Below are 14,906 nucleotides of genomic sequence, written 5' to 3'. Positions count from 1 at the left end.
AAATATAGGTATGCTGTAAAAAACTAGTAAATATTATGGTGTGCCTCTTAGGAGAAATGTTTTATTCAATGCATCTCTACCGAGTGGATACCATTTTCTTCGGATATACGTATTCTACCTGTTTTTAATCGCATTTCTCCAGTTCTCTACAGTTCTTGGTAGACATTTCGATTATTTTGTAATTATATTTTTCTTAAGTGATATTCAATTCTGACTAAGATTTGCCATTACAGTGGCATATAAGACTTTAATAGTAAATTTAAGCATAGCTTTGGCAAATTCCAAGGAAACTGCGGGAGATGCCGCAACAGTGTCATTTAACGGAGACATCCGCTAATATGTATTTCAATGAAACAATTTCAGAGTGTAAAAATTATTGGTCAAGGCGAATGAAACTTGCACTCTGAAATTGTTGCATTGATAGCTTTGGCAGTATTTATTATCCTATCTTTCACGTATTCAATGTAGTATAATAGTATTTTTAGTCTAGAATAATATATTTTTTTCTACCTTTTCTGTAAAACCATCCATGTTTGAATAATCCAGCATTGAGAATGTTTCCAGTTAAAAAAGATTATTTCACTGGGAAATCTTCGCGCGCCGAACAGATTTTATTTTAATTTACCCGAGATAATAGCGCTGGTCAATGAAAACATTTTCGCGGAAAAAAAATTCCTTCGGGCCGGATTTGAACCAGCGACCTATGGATATCTGAGTAATTTTGCCATCTACAGTCCACCGCTCTACCAACTGAGCTACCGAAGGCCTTGATGTTTGTGGGAGAAAGTCGTAATCAACTCTTTGTGGAGCATATTTTTTTCGCCAAAACTGCCAACACTGCGCCTTCTCGGGAACGTTATTTCCACTGAGCGCTTTGCATATATATTCGGAAATAGCGTAACTTAAACAATGACCATGTTATAAATATACATACTCTCTATGCCATAAATGTAAGTAGTTAGTATTGCTATTTATAGGAAATATTTCTTGAAAAACGGTTGAAGGGTTTACTTGCCCGAAAAAGCCTGTTCTCGTAGTTCACGCAAACAGTTAAAATCAAGTCTGCATTTTAACTTTAGTACCTGATAAGCAAACATTATCAGAATGGGAGAGGGTAAAAAGAATCAAGCAGAGTGAGATTCACGGGGCATGCTACTACAAAGGAATTCTACCCCTAATCAGAAAAAATGAACGAGGAATTTGAAAGTGTTCGAGATTACTTCGCGACAAAATGTAATTTGCTGGCTGCTCACTTTATTAGTGCCATATTTCGATTAACTTGAAGGTAGAAGTGGACGTAGTGATAAGTAGCTAGTGTAAAAATATTTATTTAACAAGAAGTTCAATCCAGTATATCACTGTAAATGATGGTTTCCGGCGTAACTTCGTATCGTAATAAATTTTCAGTGGAATCCCAAAGTTACCATTTTTTCATTTCTAGCATGTATCACATGAATAAATTCTTATAGTTTAAATTCTTGTGTTCTAAAAACCATGTGTGATTCCAGATCCGTTTCAGATGCTCATACTATGTTTGACATAATTTTGTTCCCAATTTGCTTACGATACAGAATATGTAAAATAGACTACGTCTTAGGCCATTGGTTTATCCTAATCTATTAAAAAACAGACTAAGGGAAAGCGTCAATACATAATCAGAGAACAAGTTTCATCCTCATTCTTTATTATAGTTGAGGTCAGGGGAGGATATTGGCGAATGACATGCAATGGACAGAGGAAGGGGTAATTTAGGGGCAATGTTGATAGATGGTGGCATGGCAGACGGGAGTATGCTGGATAAGAACGCAATAGAGAGGCGATGGAGCGAGACGTTTTGAGATCACATTAAGGAGCCATGAGATGCTGAAGAAGGCAGAATGAGCATTAAGGCCGGTGTTTTTTCAATCAACTTTAAAAGCCATATTTCGTGTACAGGAACTGAGCGGTTTGTCTCCATTAGAATAACCACCAGGAACATTGATTTGTCGTCGCATTAACTTAAAAGGCTATTGTCAGTATTCTGAAATCCCACGGAAATTGGTAACTGCAACCTCAGCTATTTCCAATTCCCAAATTGGAATTTAATTTGGGCGTAACCTATGGCGAAAGTTTACTTTTAAGTTAATAATACCTTGGAATAAATGGTCTATGATTTTACGTGCGAGTCAGCAGAATTCACAAAATAAACTTGATTAAATTTCGAAAGAAAAAATAAAACCCATTAGTAAATAGGCCATGAAAGAGCACACCGTACGGTTTTCTTTTGAAAGCTCTTCGGTATTCGTTGCTCTGTGGTAATAGGGGTTAATCCATCCACTCTTCCCTATTAGGCAGACCCAAGTTAATTCTGCACCCCATTACCATTTTCGAATGGCTATCAGAAGAGCCGTTTCGTATTAGGGATTATGTATATAATGATCACGCATGAATGGCTTGCGCCGCAGTGACGGACAGCTGAGTTTTATTTTACTTGTCAGTTGCACATAGATTGGTTTGATTTTCATCTTCTGTGTCTTTCTATCCCTCTGGTCGGAGCCAATGAGGAAGTGCACGCGATGAAGGCCTAAGCCTAATTGAATTACGTACGAGTATAAACATCGATCTATTTTGAATCCTTTCGAAATCTTCCCCCTTCTTTTGGTTGCGTTCGTAGTTGGCATAACGCTTTTGACTCTTTTATAATAATGGAGGAAATGCTTGTTTGATTGGTGGAATGATTGAAATGAGTCGGATTCATCGCCCCTGATGTAGATGTGAATGGACATTTCCTGGACGATTTGCCAAATAAAACAAGATAAAATATTAGATCTTTTAAGCCCGGGAGAGCAATATTTTCGAGATGGGATGGGGAAACGAAATATTTGAATACCTTACCGCAATAACAATATGCTTATCGTGTCCGTTGTGGCGCCAAATAGTAGAATTCCTGCTAGAAAGATGGAAAATGCTTGTGGGTTTTTTCATATCATCGTAATGTACAGTGAGGTACGGGTGGTCCCTAAAATGCCTCCCCGCCCACCCCAACTTAGTCTCGCCGACCCAAACCCACTCTCCCCCGAAACACGTGACGTCTCTTTCAGATGACATCCTTCTTAATTGCCCCCTTGGCCTTTCGCTCGTCTTCTCTCTTCTATTATTCAACAGTTCGTAGTGCCTAGTAATGTTTCCAGTCAATCCACTTCTGTTTTTCCGCAGTGTCATAATTATGTGAGCTAGGAAATTTCGCTCCCAGGTTAATTCGGTCATTAAATAAAAGAAAACGTTTCCACGTAAAGTTCGCCGTACCGGAACAGTCGCACCGGAACCTCCTCAATTTCAGGCGAAACAAGAGCCCTTTACGTGTCCGTCCCCGTTGGCCGCCACGCCCACCACCACTCCCCCTTCCGCCCCTCCAGTTCCTTTCTTTCTCGGACCCCACCTCGCCCCCACTCTCCCTCCTTCCCTCTCACCCTTTTCAAATGCCTTGCCTCGTTCCCTCCTCCCGCATACCCTCGTAACAAAATAGCAGCTGGTCGTATTCTCTTTCCCACTCTCCCTCCCCTCCACTCTTCAAATACCATCCTCCCCTTCCCCCTCTTTCTCTCTCTCTCTTCCCTTCATTTTTCCCTCTCCTGTCTCGGCCGCAACACCACCGTTGTCGTTGTATCCAATCCTCCCACCCCCGCCCCTCTCGTCGCTCTCTCTTTCCCTCTCAGCCATCCCTCTCTCTCTCTCTCTCTCTCTCTCTCCCTCCGGCTCCCTCCCTCCATTTTCTCCCGCTCTCTCTCCTCCCGGACAGTTCTCTGACGATGCCGTGGAGATCGCTCGTTCGATTTGACCTTATATAAGATCCAACTGCCTTTCCCTACTCCGTCGTGGGCTAGCCGGTTTAGGGGGGAAATAAACGTTTGCGAAACGTTCGCGCATTGAGTTTCGCGGTCTATTGTTTTCCCCCGCTCCATCGTCAAGTACCTTCCTCTTGAGTCGGATGCTGGGAACTGCCGATATGCCAAACGCTCCCCGGAGTCGTTTCACGGCATTCGTCCGACAGGGCACCGTTCATGGATGGACCCATGGCTTTCGTCACCTTCCCGCGCGCTAGAACAGTCGCGCGGAGTGATCACAGTGTGCGTTTGGTGCCTTCATGGGAACGATTTCCCGACTTCGTCGAGACCGGACGTGAGAAATATATCGAACTGACGAGTGAGGAGAGCGGGAATGTCGCACATGTTTCCCGTATCGATATCGTAAATATTTATGCATCGATGTTATTCGTGATTAGTCGGCGGGGGGGGGGGTTCATTACTAAGATTGGTTTGACTACAAACTTCATTCGAATATTCTATCTCTTAAAGTTGATATGTTTGTTCCATGAGGTGTCTGTCATTATTCATTCTCCGTTCCTGAAGCAGCGGGAAAGTTCCGATTTCAGTATCAATAAAAGCACTCTAAACGATTAAAAATTAAATTTGTCCTAAATTTCCTTCATTAGCTTCACCGAAAAATTTAAAAAAATAGCTGTACTATATTTCGGCTAATTCCATCCTCACATTGGTAATTCTCGAAGCTATTTTTTCTAATAGTGCAATTCACTACTGATTGAGGGAGCGATATTATGGTTTTCTGGTCTTTTCGTTTACAGCCGCACTTTAAGAATGAGGGTAAACCATGGTGTTTATGAATATCTGCGTTAATTTGAAACCGTGAAAATAGAATGCTAAGTATTAATTATGTACAGGCATAGTATTTTCTACGCAGTTATGTCGTTTGGTTATCAGAGCTATTTCAAAAAAGCCCTACTTATTACTTAATACTTAGAACACATGTCATTGGTTCTGTATTCTCCTATAATCTCCCTAGAATCTCTTCGTTATTAATTTTATCCTCATCTGCAATGTTTCCAGTTCTTGTTCTCGATTCCTCTCGACCAAAGGGGAACACACTCCAAAGATATCTTTTAATGAAGGTGTTCCCTTACTTCGAGGCGTGTTTCCGGCTGTCCGTGGACTTTCCTCCTAGTTGAATGCTTTCTTAGCCAAGGCCATTCCACTAATTATTTCCTTCTTGCCTCCTTCATCACTAATGGCTCTGTTGCCCAAGTAACAAAACTTCCACTGCTTCTATCTTTCGATTCCCCCGATTAATTTTTCCCAATGGCCAAAATCAATTGATACCTTTTCATCTCCTCTTCTTTAAGTCAACCAGCCTCTTCTTCGGGGTTCCTTTTCCATCTAACGCACCATGCCATCGATTAAATGCCTCATACCAATTTTCGTCTCCTTTGAAATGCACCTCTTAAGCATTTCCTTTGATTACGTTTCCTGCGTCCTAGGCTACGGCGCCCATTGGACTTCCCTTAAGCAACGACGTCAAATATTACAACGTCATGGCGAATGCGATGCGCGATATTGGGACGTGAACGAGAACGCGTTGCTGCAATTGCGCATTTCATTTTTTAATTGTCTTCGCACCGAAATATTTCAATTACACCAGTACAATCTATTAAATACGTACTGCTCAAATGCATAATTCACGTCTTGCTAATTATGGGGTCATGTTCGATTACGTGACCTTAATGGCTATTTAATACGGCGAGAGTCAATATTCCCTCGCAATATTTAATGGGAATGTTGACCGTTTCCCCTGTCATAGAGCATACAAAGCGCACTTTCCACGGTGGTCCTAGGAAAATTCGTCGCTCTAAATTGCCCTTTCTACGCTTCAAATTATGCTTCCGCGATGGAAGCTCGGGTCACAGGTCCGGCCGGCTGAGTGCATTCAATGCACGACGCCTGGCAGGTTAATCCTCGGCGAGTCGGGGGAGGCGCGGTTTACAGTATGGTGGATGAGGTCACTACGCATAAGCGCGAGGAGGGGTGGTGGTCCTTTGGCGTGTTTATCGGGCAGCGCCGCAGTCGTTCGGTGGCGATAAACGGGCCCGCCGATAAGCGCCGTGTCACCCGCTCGATTCCAAACTGCCCTTCGCCCCGTCTCAGGTGGCGCACCGAGAGGCATTTGATACGAGATCCGCAATAAGGGCAGCGCTTGGCTTGATGGTGATTGGTTACGGCCAGTTGAATGTAGAGCGACGTCCGACCCGACTGATGTGACGGTGTGCATTTGATGCCATTAATTCAAACTCTTCTCTCGTTCCTCCTCTTCCGTTGCATTCGCACTATTCCAATCCATCCCTTTTTACCAAATTTCATTTCTTTGCTCGCGAATTATTCTGCATTAATTCGGGCAGGTGTGTTTCATCAATGTTTTATATTTTGTGAGCTTGCGTCACATTTTCCGTAAAATGGCAATTTTCCGCGTTAAAATTTTTACCGTTTCTTGCATCGTCTGTCCACGCTCCCATCGAGTCCAATTTATATATGATTTCCTCTCTCTACCTTGCAAATTAATATGCACAAATGCAATATGCATTGTCTATGTTTTTCTTTTATTACCTCACGTTCTACTTTCCGGGTGCAATAATTTTCCGGAGCAAAATTACAGCAAATAGTTATTCATTTTTTAGTTAGGTTTAAATAAAATTTCAGCTTCTCGTTAATAATTTAAATTCAGAATTTCACATTTTTAGTTGGATTTCCCTAGTTGCCGAACCCTCGTCACCTTATCCTTAAATTTTTTCTTATATCAAAAATGGAATATTTCGGGGCAATAATTTCTCCGAAGAAACAACCATTAACGTTACCTTGATTTTGGGAAGTAGACACAGCTACAGACAAATATATTTTATAACACCCAAACGGAACCTTAGCAGAAAGGAAAATCCGTCGTCGTCCATTTATTATATTCTTATTAATATATATGGTAATTTCATGCATTTTAGACTCTATAGCAGAGTTTCAAGAAAGTGATGGCAAGTTTTCGTGCGTGCCGTATAATATACACCTATAAAATTATATCTTTGAGTTTATTTCCGCATTTTCTGCATAAATGAGGAATAATATCGTCGCGGTTTGATCATTAGAAGGCTTAAAAATATACAAGTTATTCTAATACCCCGGCTTTTACTTTTTCTAAGCTTGAAGTAGAAATCATTTTTGTCTCTGATTTCATTTTGAATTCGCAATCTATATATTCATGCCAACCCTGATAACTATAATATCCGTTACTCCGCAAAATTTCGACTATTACCCACTGTTACATTTACTTTATACACATTCAACGACTCGTAGGCCTCTTTAAAGTATTGCAGGCGACCGTTAAGATTAAAGTCCAAGAGGTTGGATTGGCGACTTGTGCATGGATATTCTGTCTTCATGTGGTTTAAACCAGCTATACACCGTATATATTTGTGGATGGTTAGAGCGCAAAATTGGCTCTACCCCTCCTGTGTCTCCTAAATCCTAATTGCTAATGCCATTACTCAACTGCTTCCACGGGAGCATTAAACCTGACCCGGTTGCAGTGGCCAGTTACGGATTATGAGTTACAAGCTCGTAATCCACTTGAACCCCCGCAATCGTTTTAATCCGTGGAGATTTACGAGTAGCAAACTGCATGCCCAAGGAATAACTCACCAACTGCGCATTGTCATTGATTTCCAAGTTCATGGGGGTGCCGTTACGGTTCATTCTCAATTGTTTTTTTTTCACGAAACGTGTGGCGATAAATTACTTCGGGTTTGCGCGATATTTTCAATAAATACAGGATCAAATACGTGGGAAAATAATAAACGCGGAGGTAATGAAAAGGAAGCGATATGTTTGCATTTTTTTTTTCAAATAATGGCGTTGGAAAATCATGAGAAATTCGAAGCGTGTGGGTTGTGGGCTTGGCGCACAGGTACGAGTATTTTATTTTTCCACTCATCCACCTTGATTTATTTTGTCGCTAAAGATAACACGACGAACTCTTGACTTGGTGGGTCGCTGCGTTGGCTCTTCCCTCCCAATGTTTGCGCTTGAATCGTTGTCGAATCTTTGATGAGCGTTCCAGTCAAGTTGCTCTCTCGTCTTGTACCACCATAAATTTCGCTTTCGGGATAAATCCGCTGTTTATCAGAAATTCCACCGCGACATCCGTAGCCGTGACGAGATGAGAGTCCGCGAACTTAAAGGGTTATTCGCTGAGCACTGAAGCCAATTTCAGAAGAAGACCTGGTTCGTCTTATTTTGATTCTGCTCTCTATTCTATTGTCTGCCCCTGACTTCTCCCGTTGTCGATGCTAAGGTAACGGAGATAAAGTTTATGTAAAAATAACTAGATGTAAAATTCTCTCGCAACGCACCCCCCCGGTTGTCTTACCGACACCCGTCCATGTTCGTGGAAACATGGATCATGATTAAGGATCGAAAATGTATGATGCAACGCTTGTAAAAGTGACAAGACGGGAGGTCTATGAAGACTCAATTGGGTGGACCTAGTAACTTACGACGTATTTCTATGAAGAGAGTGAGTAAAGGAATAAGTGTACGGAAATGTTTCCAAATTATCAGAAGAGGAGGTGAACTTGTTGGTCATATCATAAGACAGGGGGAACTTCAATAGACAATGAGAGGAATAGAAATCGAACCGAAAGGATTGCATAGAGAGAAACCTCGGATGCGAGACAAGAAATTGGTAGCGGTGGTCATCGTAGCGAACGAATACGGAGTTATTGAGAGGGTATCGGAAAAGAGAATAGTTTGGACAGGAGCGTCAAACCAGGATCGATGGCTTTTGATGGGGATTTTGATGTCATGAGATAAAAAGGTTTCTCTTTCATCCCTAGGAGGTATCTTTTGATTTATTGCCAGAGGGATTTATCGCCGCAAAATGACTAACTTTACCGCTCCCTGCAGAAGAACTTTAATTAGAGAATCTATATTCAGATAAAGTTCTTTTTCCCACCTCATTATCCCTTTCCCCTTTACTTTCCCTCGTTACTTTCACTGCTGTTGACGAATATGCTGTTTTTTTTGTTCTAGTCACTTGCAAAGAACATTTATCATTGGACAAATACAAAAGTATAGATGACTGGCGAGAATGACAACCATCATCTTAACTGACTCGATTCCATAAATGTTCATGATAGATCGAAATTTCGTTTTCCAAAAATCGATTGGCAATGAAAATTTAGCAAATTTAAAAGGGATGAAAGGGTTTCCCTGACAAATCCAAGAGATTCGACAGTAACTCAGTGCAAATTATCAACCGTCGATTGGAATAACTTTCTACAATTCATTTTCACTTCCCCACTTAATTTTCAAAGCCCGGTTTCATCATTACAAAGCGATCGCTTTGGGACTTGGTTATAAATAATGCAAGTGGAAATATAATTAGCGTTGGAATTGATTAGTACAAAGTTTTTCTACCCGCGGTGACCCATCTTCGAGATTTCGGATCTCGGGACCGGTTTTGGGTGGAATTAAATTGATCGCAGATGATATGTGAACGTCCACACTATCTACCGCGAGGCTGTACTTATCGAACGTGTTTACGACGTCTCAAAATTTAGTTGAGAAGATCTTTGTGTAAGTGCCACCTGAGATATCGCTTCTTGCTTTCCTCAGTCGGTGCCGTGGACTGAGTGTCGATGGACTTCACCTCAGAAATTTCCCAGCTCAAACTGTGCCCTTCCGTTTAAGTCGCCTCCGCGGAAGAAAAGTGTGAGAGATAGATAGAGAGAGAGAGAGAGAATCCAGGAGGAAAGGGAAGAAGGAAGGATATTACTTCACGAGGTATTTTAAAGTTCTCAGATTGCATAACACGTGAGTCCTCCGCAGGTCACAAAAACGAGGAAACGAGTTCTTTAACGAGCACGAAATATTTTCTTTAGAGCCCGTTTCTTGTGAGAGTGCGATCTCAAAGTTGGAGAACATTTTTTTCCACAAACGGCGCTTTGAATTGTAAATTTTAAGTTTGCTTCCACCGTCTGGGGTGCCGATGGTAAAAATTAAAAAGTGAGTAGCGAATATTCTCTTGCGTGTCGCCCCACACGAACTTTAATTAGCTAGTTACCTCTCTTTGTAGGTACGACGTTTCCTTACATTTCGTGAAAAACATACTACGTATTGTTATTGCAAGAAAGGATTTTCCTTTTCGGTTTATCGGTGCCTTAGTAATATAATTGTTTATATATATATATATATATATATATATATATATATATATATATATATATATATATGTAGTCTTATTTTGTGAGAGCATTTAGCATTGAGATCAAGTTAATTTGATTTAATTATCTTTCATCTGTATTCTGGGGGGTCGTTTCTAATAGGACTGTGACTCTTTAGGTGAAATGATATTGATGAGATCGCAATGATTTCTTTTGCGATTCCCTTTTTTAATTCAGTCAAAGATATTGTGATGTCATGCAATTGATGCAGCGGGTACCTAAAACGTGTATTCTCTCCCATTTGAGATCCGTTCGTCAGAGCTCGATAAAGTAAGGCCATATACGTATTGTATGCCGTGAAATAAATCTCATTACACCATAAACGTTATTTTACTGCACAGAATGCATAAAAATCAATATTAATTTTAATTTTATCCCGAGATTTTTCATTCGGGAAGAGTGAAGGAAATGCTCTGTGTGCGTAACTACTGTTAATATGCTTACCAAATATTTCCGAAGAGAGTGAAAGATGTCAGGTAAAATTCTAATGCTTCGCTTCTTAAAAATTTGTCATGAGATATTATAGAAAATATCCCAGAGAAATATCATTGGAGTAAAGCTCTCCGTCCGTGTCTACAGGTATTTCTTAGCTTCCTGACGTCCTGATTGACTTTTTATAAGATAAAGTCTCCGACATAAGAGGAGATAGATAGATCAATACACAAGCGCATTTGGCTTTATTTGAACGACGGGACAATATTGACATTGATGTGAACTCTTCTTCCATCCGACTGCTGAGGATGGGCGGCGCCAGGAAGTATTGTATCCACGTCAGTCGCTAGCCCGAGGATAAAAATTGTCAAAATATTTAATGGTATTTGTTTCTGTTTAAGGCAAATATTCGCTGTCGAAAAAGTGGAATCATAGGTTTTCTCTATTTTAGTACTATAATTTAGAACTTATCTCTGAGTAATAAACAGGCACAACAATACACGTACACTAACGTATTCCAGTGGTGACGATTGCCTTCCCTTAATACTTACGGAAATAATGACGTCATTTCCCTTCTGATTCATCCTTCAATTCGTGGGAATTACCTGATGAATTAACAGGAACGGGATCTCACAGGAATCTTTGTACTTTCCCAAAGAGAACTAATATTTGTACCGTCGGTTTTATCATAAAACGACTTATTTTATTTGAACGCTCTACGGTATTTTCAGTTCATGAATTCTTATGACTACAAAATATTTTTGAAATTTCGTTTAATACTCCTATGATTCATTTTTAAGGTTTCCAGAGCTGAGTAAGTAGGTTCCTAAATAAGGAGAGCGAGGATTGTAAATAGTCTAATTTTTCAAAGTATTATACGCAAATTAATTAATGATAAAAATGTAATTGTTTACGAGTCGTCGTTGTAAGTCGAATACTTCTTGCACATCAGTGATAACATATGATATCATGTATGTACGATATATTATCTGTACCGACCAAGGACGAGTTTCTGTGCAAACTTGGATCTTACTTCACTTTGATTGGAGGCGAAAATAATTTCAGGAGTCTCAGTGAGCAGGTCACCATGCTACTGAACTGAAATGTATCACATTATGCTAATAATTTCAATGCCAGACCTTTTTAGAATGTAAGAAATGAATGTCATTTTGACGACAATTTAAGGCAAACTGTAAAATATTCCTCAACCACGAGGAGATATGAAGTTTCTACTACCGTGGGAAATGGTCTCCGGCGCGAAGTTTTTCGTGTGAAAGAAAATAATGCTTATGGGAGTATTTCCACATAAAATATTAACCTCAACGACCTACGTTTCGTCGCGGTGCGGCATCAGCACCTGATAATGCCGCCCTGCGACGAAACGTAGGTCGTGGAATAAATATTTTATGTGAAATTACCAAGCGTTTTTTGTTTTTTTTTTCTCTTCAGAATTTTACACATTCACGCGTCGTATCCATGGCAACGTGGCTGACTAGGGGTGGAAGCGTGTAGACATACAAAACCTTTCATATTTTTGCCCGGATGCATTTATCGCATTACCCAGTGAGGTGCCAACCTGAAAAGGGCGTGCCGCAGGTGGTGTTAGGTGACCGGCCATTGGGCCATCATTAGCGATTTTATTACGCGGGAATATTGGGTAACATTTTATTTTTGAAGATCTCGAGCGAGCGTTTTGTTTTCCACCCTCGTCATCACGAGTCGTGTGAGGGAAAAAGGGTTCCATTTATTGGTTTGTCCGGCCCTCAATTTCCTCTAAATTTTCATTTCGTCGAAGCAAAATTTTAAATTGGGTCCACGCCAACCCCATCACGTTACCACATCCACAGTAACGACCCAACTTCATTGCAATTAAAAAAGAAATGAGTTATTTTAGCATTGTGGCTATGACTTGTTCAAGTATTCAGTTCAAACTGCAGTGTTTAAATTGAATAGACTACTTCTATTGAACCAAAGTTTGGTTTGATGGGCGAAGGTAGAGCTCATCTCGTGCTTAACCTTGTAACGAGTGAAGTTCACACGCTTTGGGTGAGAGTCGAGGACAAATCAAAGGATAAGGGAGAGATTGAGACCATGGTACCCCATTTGGATATATTTTTGGCTTCGATGAAAGTGCAAAATTAATATAGCAAAAACGTATTATGTACGAAACTAGTTTTGAATACCCATTGTACTCCGATCACTCTACCTGTATTACTGAAAGGTCTCAAAGTAATTCGATCATTTTCAATATTTACATGATACTCAACTATCTTTTGTAGGAGATAAGGTTATACATTTAGTTTTAAGTGCGTACATAAAAATACATGCAGCCCTTAGGAGACCTCTACGAGATCCGCTAACTTAATCACGGCCAGTACCTCTCCTTGTGCGGCCAACGGTTTCCCATGAAATTCCGTCACCCTAAATATCACACAGCTTGAGCGAAGATGGGTATGCATGCGGAAGCCTGTCTTGGATTTGAACCCGGGGTCCACTTAGTCAGCAGCCGAGCTCTCTACCCGTTAGTATACCAGGCGGTCATCGTTTCGCGCACTCTTCGATTTGTATGTAATCAGCAAGTCTTCTCCTCTTCTTCTTTTCCCGACTGGCACACATGTTATATCGGCTTATTCGGAAAACTACTGCGTGTGGGTGCGTGGATATGTCAAACTACTCCGACTCAGTCGAAGTGAACGACGATCGATCGATTTCGGACGCATCCCCACCTTTGTCCCAAGTAGGAAGAGAGTTTGAGAAGGGGAGGGGGTTTTGACGGGCGGTGTGACATGGGAATGAGGAGAGAGGAGAGGAAGGAAAAAATGCGGGGGAGTTCCTATGGAAGGGGCCAAGTGAAAGTCGGGAAGAGGAGGAGAGGGATGGAGGATGAGGAGGATGGGGTCGGAGCCAAGGGTGCCAAGCAGTCTGTCGGGGGCCGGGTGGCGGCTCGGCGACAGATCCCGCTAATGGCCCGGCACTTAAGAACACCGGGGCGGACGACCCTTATTCTTCTTCCCCCGCCCCCCTCCTCTTCCTCCCTCGCTCCTCACGAGACAGGAGCACCCGGACCAGTCACACACAAAACACCGCCGAATCCCCCGGGGGACGACCGCGGAGACAGGAGGGGGGGAGGAGGGCGGGACACCCGCTCCCGTGCGACGAAACGACGCAAAGAGTGAGGCGGAGGGTGTGGAGAGAAAAAAAATTCGTCGGCTAAAGTGTGAGAAAGTTGGTGAGGGTGATTTTCCATGGGTTCGACGTGCGATTCGATGGAAAGAATCGATTCGGGTCACGCCACGTTAATCGAATAAGCTCGAAAGGAAAGGCATTGAATTAGTTATAAATAAAATAAAATTAAAATTCATTTCCAAATACAGTCCGGAAAAGAGTTATCGGGTTGTGATGAATCATAATCCTAATATAATCGGTATCAATTAGAAAGATCGATACGGAAGAGATGTAACATAAGAAAATCTCTTTTAAGTGCGTAAATAGAGAATTGGTGTATCTTATGCGTTTTGAACCTCTTCCCTAATACTCAATATGTGCCAAGCGTTCAATATATATTTCTACTTGTTCCAATTATGCAGTAATTTTATTCATTGGCTAAAATGTTAGAGCAAATTGATGACTAAGTGTGTGATTGTTTTTGAAGGTGATTTTCCATGGGGTCGAAGCGAGTTTCGACGGGTGATTCGAAGGGAAGATTCGATTCGCGTCACTTCTAGAGAATAGAATCACACGAAAGCCGAGGCATTAAATTGAACTTAAACTTAAGACAGTTGAATTTAATTAGGAATTAAAAAAACTATACATACAGTACTCTACCCGAAGGTCGGTTTCGATTGTATTCAAATCTTAATTAATTGTTAAAGTTGCACTTTTTCAAATTTAAATTTGTTTACTAAAAATATTGGTGTAATCTGTGCTTCTTTAGAGGCCGATGAAAATCGATGTCGACGGATTATTTGGCTGCTTACTATGTCCATTCTCAAGAGTTGTGGCAGACGTCATCCACCTAATAAAAATAGGGATTCAAAGGAAATAGGAGATTGATATTTGGTGATTTATGAGGCATGGCCAAGCTCTGAATTCGTGCATTCAGGCAACCCTAAGCCTGTATCAACATGCTAGAAGATGCAATAGCTAGGGCGCGAAATTCGGTATGGCATCGAATAATAAATAGATCGGTCCAAATAGCATTGATGCAGGACGACTGGAATAGCAATCGAATCGAACTCATATCAATAAGCTCGTAAAATCTTATCAATAAGCAAGCATCATTTACTCGTCTAATCAAAACACTCTTGGCGCAAATACATTAGTCGATGCATTTACTATATATACTATATATATATATATATATATATATATATATATATAT

General features: G+C 40.9%; 1 non-coding gene across 1 annotated transcript; it reads right to left on the bottom strand.

Annotated features, from left to right (window-relative positions):
- Positions 1-673: 673 nt before the first annotated feature.
- On the bottom strand, positions 674-765 carry TRNAY-GUA (transfer RNA tyrosine (anticodon GUA)). Its single transcript is given in 2 exon segments — positions 674-709; positions 729-765. It is a non-coding gene; the product is annotated as a tRNA-Tyr (tRNA).
- Positions 766-14,906: the final 14,141 nt, after the last annotated feature.

The sequence above is a fragment of the Hetaerina americana genome, unplaced genomic scaffold (genome assembly GCF_022747635.1).
Source record: "Hetaerina americana unplaced genomic scaffold, ioHetAmer1.1.p SCAF_3, whole genome shotgun sequence".
Taxonomy (NCBI): Eukaryota; Metazoa; Arthropoda; class Insecta; order Odonata; family Calopterygidae; genus Hetaerina; species Hetaerina americana.
Note: the sequence above shows the minus strand (reverse complement) of the source record. Positions and strands in the feature narration are given on the sequence as shown.